Here is a 7,514-nt window from a genome sequence, read left to right as displayed (position 1 = left end):
AGATAAAGAGAGAGAGGAAGAAAGCACTCTAGCTGGTGCCTGGGCATATCATAATCTCTTCTCCATTTTTCAATCCTGTCAGGATTCAGGGCATGCAGGCATAAACACCCACAGTGTTTTTCAAACCCCAGGAGCTAGGATTTTAAGTGAAGTCGGGCTTGTGGAATCCGGTTCGCTTAATCACTAGGCTATGGGCTAGCCCTCTATTTGAATCATGCCTGACATTATTTAGGTTTTTTTTTTTTTTTTTTTTTGAAAAAAATGGTTATCTACTAATTTGCCAACTTATATAGGAAGTTAAACATTATCCTCATGTATTTATTTTTTTAGGTTTTTGCCTTATGGCATGTGTGCTCATCAATGATTTTTTTAAAGGACAGAGAGAAAGACAGGGGGAAATCACACCCCCTGTATGTATGTCCATGTCACAACCTCTTCTCCCCTAGAGATTTTGGGCATGCATACATATGTGTCTGGGGTGATTTTCAAACCACCGGGTCTGGGACTTGAATCTTAGTCATCCATGTGGGAGTCAAATGCCTTAACCACCACGCCACCTGCTTGCCCCCATCATCCTCTACCTAATGGCTTAATTACTTCAAAGCAGAACCCCTTAAATATATTAGAATTGTTTTCTCTGACCTTTCCTCCTGAAGGCTTCCCATTAGAATGTTATGGACACCGTGACATTGGAATGATCTGACTAACTAAGACTAAAATAGGAACTTTTAAATCTTTTCCTTTTAAAAAGATATAGTAGTATGTACATAAAAGAACAACTCAAAGTGTTTTCTCATATTACATGGAAGCCTGTTCTGTTCTTTGTTTTTGGTTTTTGGTTTTTGTTTGTTTATTGTTGTTGTTTTTTCATTTTTCAATCAGGTATGTGCACTTGCCAGAAAGAGAGACAGAAACGTAGAGAGACAGGGAGAAAGTGAGAATTCACCCCTTGGGGATGATGGGAACACCAATATCCCTTCTCTTCCGTTCTTCTCGTAGGATACCGCACATGCACACACATGTGCCTGGCATTTTTCGGGCTACTGGGTCTGGGACTCAAACTGCACAATAACTATGTGAAATCCAGCTGCCTTAACCACCATACCACCAGCTGGCCCTGAAAATCTTTTTGCATCAGCCTTTATGCAAATTATATGAGAGGCTTAAATGTGTGTAATTAAAATAGGTAATGTCAAATCTGTTGCTAGTTAAATATTTAGATAAGGTAGTATTTGTCTTCATCGGCTCATTCCAAATCATGGCACTAAAAAGAAATAATGTGATGCTGAATTAAAGACTAAAAATCATGTAAACCTTACATTTTTTTTTTCAATCAAACTTGCTCAATTCAGTGAACAGTATCTCATTTGAGTTGTTTCAATGATAAATTTAATCTAATGCTTTCATATGATCACACTATGTCAAATGCAACTTGTAAGCTTCACTTAGCATGTTTCAAAATCTTCATGCAGGGACCAGCAGTTAGCGTAATGGCTATGTTGCTGGACTCCCATGTAGTCAACCACAGTTCTAGTCCTGGACCCGGTGGCTTAAAACTCACACCAGGCGCATGTGCATGCATGCCCAAGATCCCAAGAGGAGAATGGAGGAGAAGGGATTGCGGTGTGGCCATCTGTCTCTCTGTCTGTGTGGCAAGCGCAGGCGCCCTATAGCAAAAACCTCTACAAAAAAAAAATCTTCATGCAGAGGACCAAAGCCAAAAAAACACATAAAAGTAACCTTCCTCACCATCTTTCAACATCTTTATTTCCTCACATGCTGTGAATGTAGGTACACACATGTATGCCAAGTCATTAAAAGAGCACATGACTGGAATCCAGAGTTCTATTTCTTGAACATTAAATTAAGAAGCTATTTTTTAAATCTTTTATGATAAATAAAAATAGAACACAACCATCTTTATGAATCAAGATGATAAAACCTAAATATTATTCAAGATCTATATCACCACAAATCCCTCACAGGGAAGAAAAAAATCTTTGAAGCACTTCATTTAAGGCAGCCACACAAGTTATAAAGTGAGTGAATACATTTCAAAAATCAATGCCAATTGAAATAAAAACCCCGTATCTCACAATCTAGATGCACTTCAGACAGCAACAAATAGAACAGCACAAAAGAACATTGATGTGACAAAAGAACACAGGAGAAAATGAAGGTCAGTTTGTTGTGCTTGTTCTATTAAACCCAGCAGGAAGGCTTCATGTAGGTTTCTCAAAGGAAACAAAAAAGATCAAGACTGAGGTAATACCTTTTATCGAGCTGAAATCAGTTCATACATGCAGGAAAGTAAGCTATAAACAAACCTAAAAACAAAATAGTAAAAATATAAGGGAAGTCTGCCGATATGTAAACATATACATACACAAAATACCATGCTCAGTAGTGTCCTAATGCCGCATATACACATACCTTCAACTATTTATTAAAAATGTAAGGAGACTAACACATGAATATGATCTTTATGTTTTTTCCTTCGTAACGTCATCTAAATTCCCATTGAAATAAAATTATATCCCTGCCTGAACTAACTGAACTATTCAATCAATAAGAAGGATTCTGGAGAGAGTTTTGGAAGCTGTACTGCAGAAAACAAGCAAGAAGTGAGGGCAAAGCAGACCCAGTCACAATTGATCACACACAAGTACAATACCTGCCTCCGTAACGGATGGAGGAACATTAAGTGGACCCCACTGATATCCGTTCATGCAGAGCCACAGTCGTACCTAACAGGTAGTAGTATTCCTCTAAATTTACAATTGAGGACCCTAAAATTTAGGTCATCTAAACAACTTGCCAAAGATCTCTTAGCTAATGTTGACAGAGGCAGGGTCCAAACTCAGGCAGTCTAACCTTGGGTTCTTAATCATCGCTCCAGGGTCCTTCCACATGCCATGTTTGTTAGGGAAGGCTCCCAGCTCCTGCTGATTCCTCATCACTCAGTCGTCTGGATAGTGAATCCATGCTACAGTGGTCAGTCATAGGATGGAGTAATCAGCCAACAAGAAAGAGGTTGGGGAGATAAAAAAAATATGATCACTTGATTTAAATTTAATGGAGTAGACTATTACAGAAAGTGAATTTATTTGTAAGGATAGAATCATAAGAAACTAGGGGCCAGCAAGTGGTGTGATCGTTAAGGGCTCTGGACTCCCACATGGCCAACCGTAGTTCAAGTCCTAGACCCAATGGTTTGCGCTCGCTCTCTCTCTCTCTCTCTCTCTCTGTCTGTCTCTTGCTCTGTCCCTCTCTGGTCAAATTAAAATAGGTAAATAAATAAAGTTAAATAGTTCTTTAAAAAAAAAAGAATCTAAGGAACTAACCCAGCACTATACATAAAAAGTGAGGAAATATCATTTATAGGAAAATAATGTAAGGTTCTGGAAAATCATGGGGAGAATAAAAATACACAAAATGCATGACAGCATTCCCACAAGGAGACAGGTGATGTCTGAGAATCAATGAGAGGAGGACAAAGAAAGGGAGTGGGGTGGGAAAGGAGGCAGCCGTGGTCTTTCCTGGGGACACTTGAATCAGATGAAGAACTGCCTACAAAGCGAACTCTGTGAAGACACATTGCGTTGTGTACCAGCTAACTCAGACCTCAATCATTTTTAGCCAGACCACTTCATTTTTTTCCTGGTTCACCAAGGAGTTAAAGATTTGGTATACTTTAAAAGCCCATGAATTGTGCACCTGTGTGGGGGCCCAATAGAAAGACTGAGAGTGCACTGTGGTGTTTTCACCTCACACCCTGGGCTCCAAGGTCAACAGTGCTGTTAGAGACCCGCTCCTGGCTCCCTCCTCTCTGGATGGGGCAAATGCAGGCAGACATGCTTAGTGACTCTATCTGGACCACAGCTTGGTTTCTCGAATTCCTTTCTTTCTTTCCCTGGGAACAGCCAGAGGAACAGAGCAGCCTGTCACAATGCCAAGCAGTGTGTGAGCACAAACTCCATCCAACCATGAGGGGCAAGCTGACTCCTGGGTTGTATTTCTAAGACTGTGACAGACAAAGAGGTTAATTTGTTGGTTTGGAATGTATTTATTTACTATATAGATGAGGGAGACAGAGAGTGTGCACCTGCCATAGGGTCCTGACACTGCCATCTACCCCAGCTCCTGCCAGCATGAAGCCCAGGCTCAGGCATTACTGGTGCACTCATCTTTATGTTTTTTCCTTCGTAACGTCATCTAAATTCCCATTGAAATAAAATTATATCCCTGCCTGAACTAACTGAACTATTCAATCAATAAGAAGGATTCTGGAGAGAGTTTTGGAAGCTGTACTGCAGAAAACAAGCAAGAAGTGAGGGCAAAGCAGACCCAGTCACAATTGATCACACACAAGTACAATACCTGCCTCCGTAACGGATGGAGGAACATTAAGTGGACCCCACTGATATCCGTTCATGCAGAGCCACAGTCGTACCTAACAGGTAGTAGTATTCCTCTAAATTTACAATTGAGGACCCTAAAATTTAGGTCATCTAAACAACTTGCCAAAGATCTCTTAGCTAATGTTGACAGAGGCAGGGTCCAAACTCAGGCAGTCTAACCTTGGGTTCTTAATCATCGCTCCAGGGTCCTTCCACATGCCATGTTTGTTAGGGAAGGCTCCCAGCTCCTGCTGATTCCTCATCACTCAGTCGTCTGGATAGTGAATCCATGCTACAGTGGTCAGTCATAGGATGGAGTAATCAGCCAACAAGAAAGAGGTTGGGGAGATAAAAAAAATATGATCACTTGATTTAAATTTAATGGAGTAGACTATTACAGAAAGTGAATTTATTTGTAAGGATAGAATCATAAGAAACTAGGGGCCAGCAAGTGGTGTGATCGTTAAGGGCTCTGGACTCCCACATGGCCAACCGTAGTTCAAGTCCTAGACCCAATGGTTTGCGCTCACTCTCTCTCTCTCTCTCTCTCTGTCTGTCTCTTGCTCTGTCCCTCTCTGGTCAAATTAAAATAGGTAAATAAATAAAGTTAAATAGTTCTTTAAAAAAAAAGAATCATAAGGAACTAACCCAGCACTATACATAAAAAGTGAGGAAATATCATTTATAGGAAAATAATGTAAGGTTCTGGAAAATCATGGGGAGAATAAAAATACACAAAATGCATGACAGCATTCCCACAAGGAGACAGGTGATGTCTGAGAATCAATGAGAGGAGGACAAAGAAAGGGAGTGGGGTGGGAAAGGAGGCAGCCGTGGTCTTTCCTGGGGACACTTGAATCAGATGAAGAACTGCCTACGAAGCGAACTCTGTGAAGACACATTGCGTTGTGTACCAGCTAACTCAGACCTCAATCATTTTTAGCCAGACCACTTCATTTTTTTCCTGGTTCACCAAGGAGTTAAAGATTTGGTATACTTTAAAAGCCCATGAATTGTGCACCTGTGTGGGGGCCCAATAGAAAGACTGAGAGTGCACTGTGGTGTTTTCACCTCACACCCTGGGCTCCAAGGTCAACAGTGCTGTTAGAGACCCGCTCCTGGCTCCCTCCTCTCTGGATGGGGCAAATGCAGGCAGACATGCTTAGTGACTCTATCTGGACCACAGCTTGGTTTCTCGAATTCCTTTCTTTCTTTCCCTGGGAACAGCCAGAGGAACAGAGCAGCCTGTCACAATGCCAAGCAGTGTGTGAGCACAAACTCCATCCAACCATGAGGGGCAAGCTGACTCCTGGGTTGTATTTCTAAGACTGTGACAGACAAAGAGGTTAATTTGTTGGTTTGGAATGTATTTATTTACTATATAGATGAGGGAGACAGAGAGTGTGCACCTGCCATAGGGTCCTGACACTGCCATCTACCCCAGCTCCTGCCAGCATGAAGCCCAGGCTCAGGCATTGTCTAGTGCACTCAGAGAGTTCTCTGGACTTGAACCAGAAACCTTCCATGTGACTCTGCCTCGTTGAGCATCACATTTTACTATGGCACCACTGTTGCCCTAAGGGTTTTTGATTTTATTTTTATTTCTCTCCTCACTGGAAAGGTAACCAAGTGAAAATAACAACATCTTTTCTTTTAATCCAAAACACTAAATCTTAGAGCACAGTAGATCAGCCAGTTACATTTTCAATTCTTTTGGCTTTGTTTTTATCTTATGAGAAAGAGAGCAAAGGAGAAAGGGAGAGCAAAGAGAGAGGTATTTGGACCAAGCCAAGTTCGGTCCCCGTGTCCTCAGTGCCAGCATCCCAGGCAGCCACCACACCCAGCCTATCTAGCTGGGTTGCACCCAGGCTTCCCACGCAGCCTTGGCCACCACATGGCAGCACCTCCCCTCCCCAACTTGCACCCACAACTGGACCCAATCAATGGAATTGTGAAAGAAAAGAAAAGTGACTCAAGAATTTTATTATTATTGGTGATGTGGTATATAAGAGAAAAACAAAAGGAAGTTCTTACATCTGCAATTTCTCAGATAGCATCATCTTCAAATATTCCCTTGGAAAATATTACCTACTAAATCAAGAGATGAATAATCAATTTAAGGAGGTATGTAAGCTTTTTCCTAGAAAAATATTGTCTTTATGAGAAATTAGATTGAGAACTGAGAAGGGAATGTCTCCTATTGCTTTTAATATTTACTCTTGCTTAGGAGGTTCTGATAGTAAAATAAAACTTAAGTACAGAATTAGCAAAAATAGAGAAGTTAATATTTGAAACAAAATATTCTTAGACGTAGATGACTTGTTTATTTATCTGGAAGGCCTCAGAGAATTGCTTGAATGAAAAGAGAGATAGTAAACCTAAACAATGGTCTTTGTTCTTAAACAAATAAAAAGAGCTTGTTATATACAAAATAAATAAAATGAATAGCCTACCAATAAATGAACAAAATCCAGTAAGAAAATAAAATGGAAAAGATTATATTCAAAATAATGTCATAATACGTAATATAACTTAGAAACTACAGCACACTATTTGGGATTTTAAGAGAATTTTAGATTAGAGAGCTTAATTATATTTCTGAATAAAAAAACCTTATCAAATATTATTTCCCTAAGTTAATATTTTCCACCAGGTCTTTGCTGACTATTCCATTGGAAATTGTACACGTACACTTCCGTCCGCCCGGGCAATGCCTATCCTTCTTTGTTATTTTTTTTTTTTTTCCCCATAGCACATGTCCCTTATTCAAACAATAGATCATTTGCTTCTTTTCTTTGCCAGAGAAGACTTGCAGGGGGCCATGGAGCAGTTAGCTGCTATAGGGAGTTGATCTTTTTTTTTTAATATATATAATAAATTTTCTTTTCATTTCTTTTATGCATTCGATCACTATACAGCACTTAGCTTGTAAAGTTAGTTTTCCAGCGTGAATACATTTCACCCCAGTCCAGTTGGGGATACTACACACATTATCATCAACTGTGCATCATCCATTTCTGTGTCCCATAAAGTCTGCTTGTCTATTTTTTCTCCATGATGTCTGGATCTTACCTGGTAACAGGATTGTAATTGTAGCCCAGGTAGTTTGAAAAA

The sequence above is a fragment of the Tupaia chinensis genome, unplaced genomic scaffold (genome assembly GCF_000334495.1).
Source record: "Tupaia chinensis unplaced genomic scaffold, TupChi_1.0 Scaffold000420_1, whole genome shotgun sequence".
In the NCBI taxonomy this organism is placed as follows: Eukaryota; Metazoa; Chordata; class Mammalia; order Scandentia; family Tupaiidae; genus Tupaia; species Tupaia belangeri.
Note: the sequence above shows the minus strand (reverse complement) of the source record.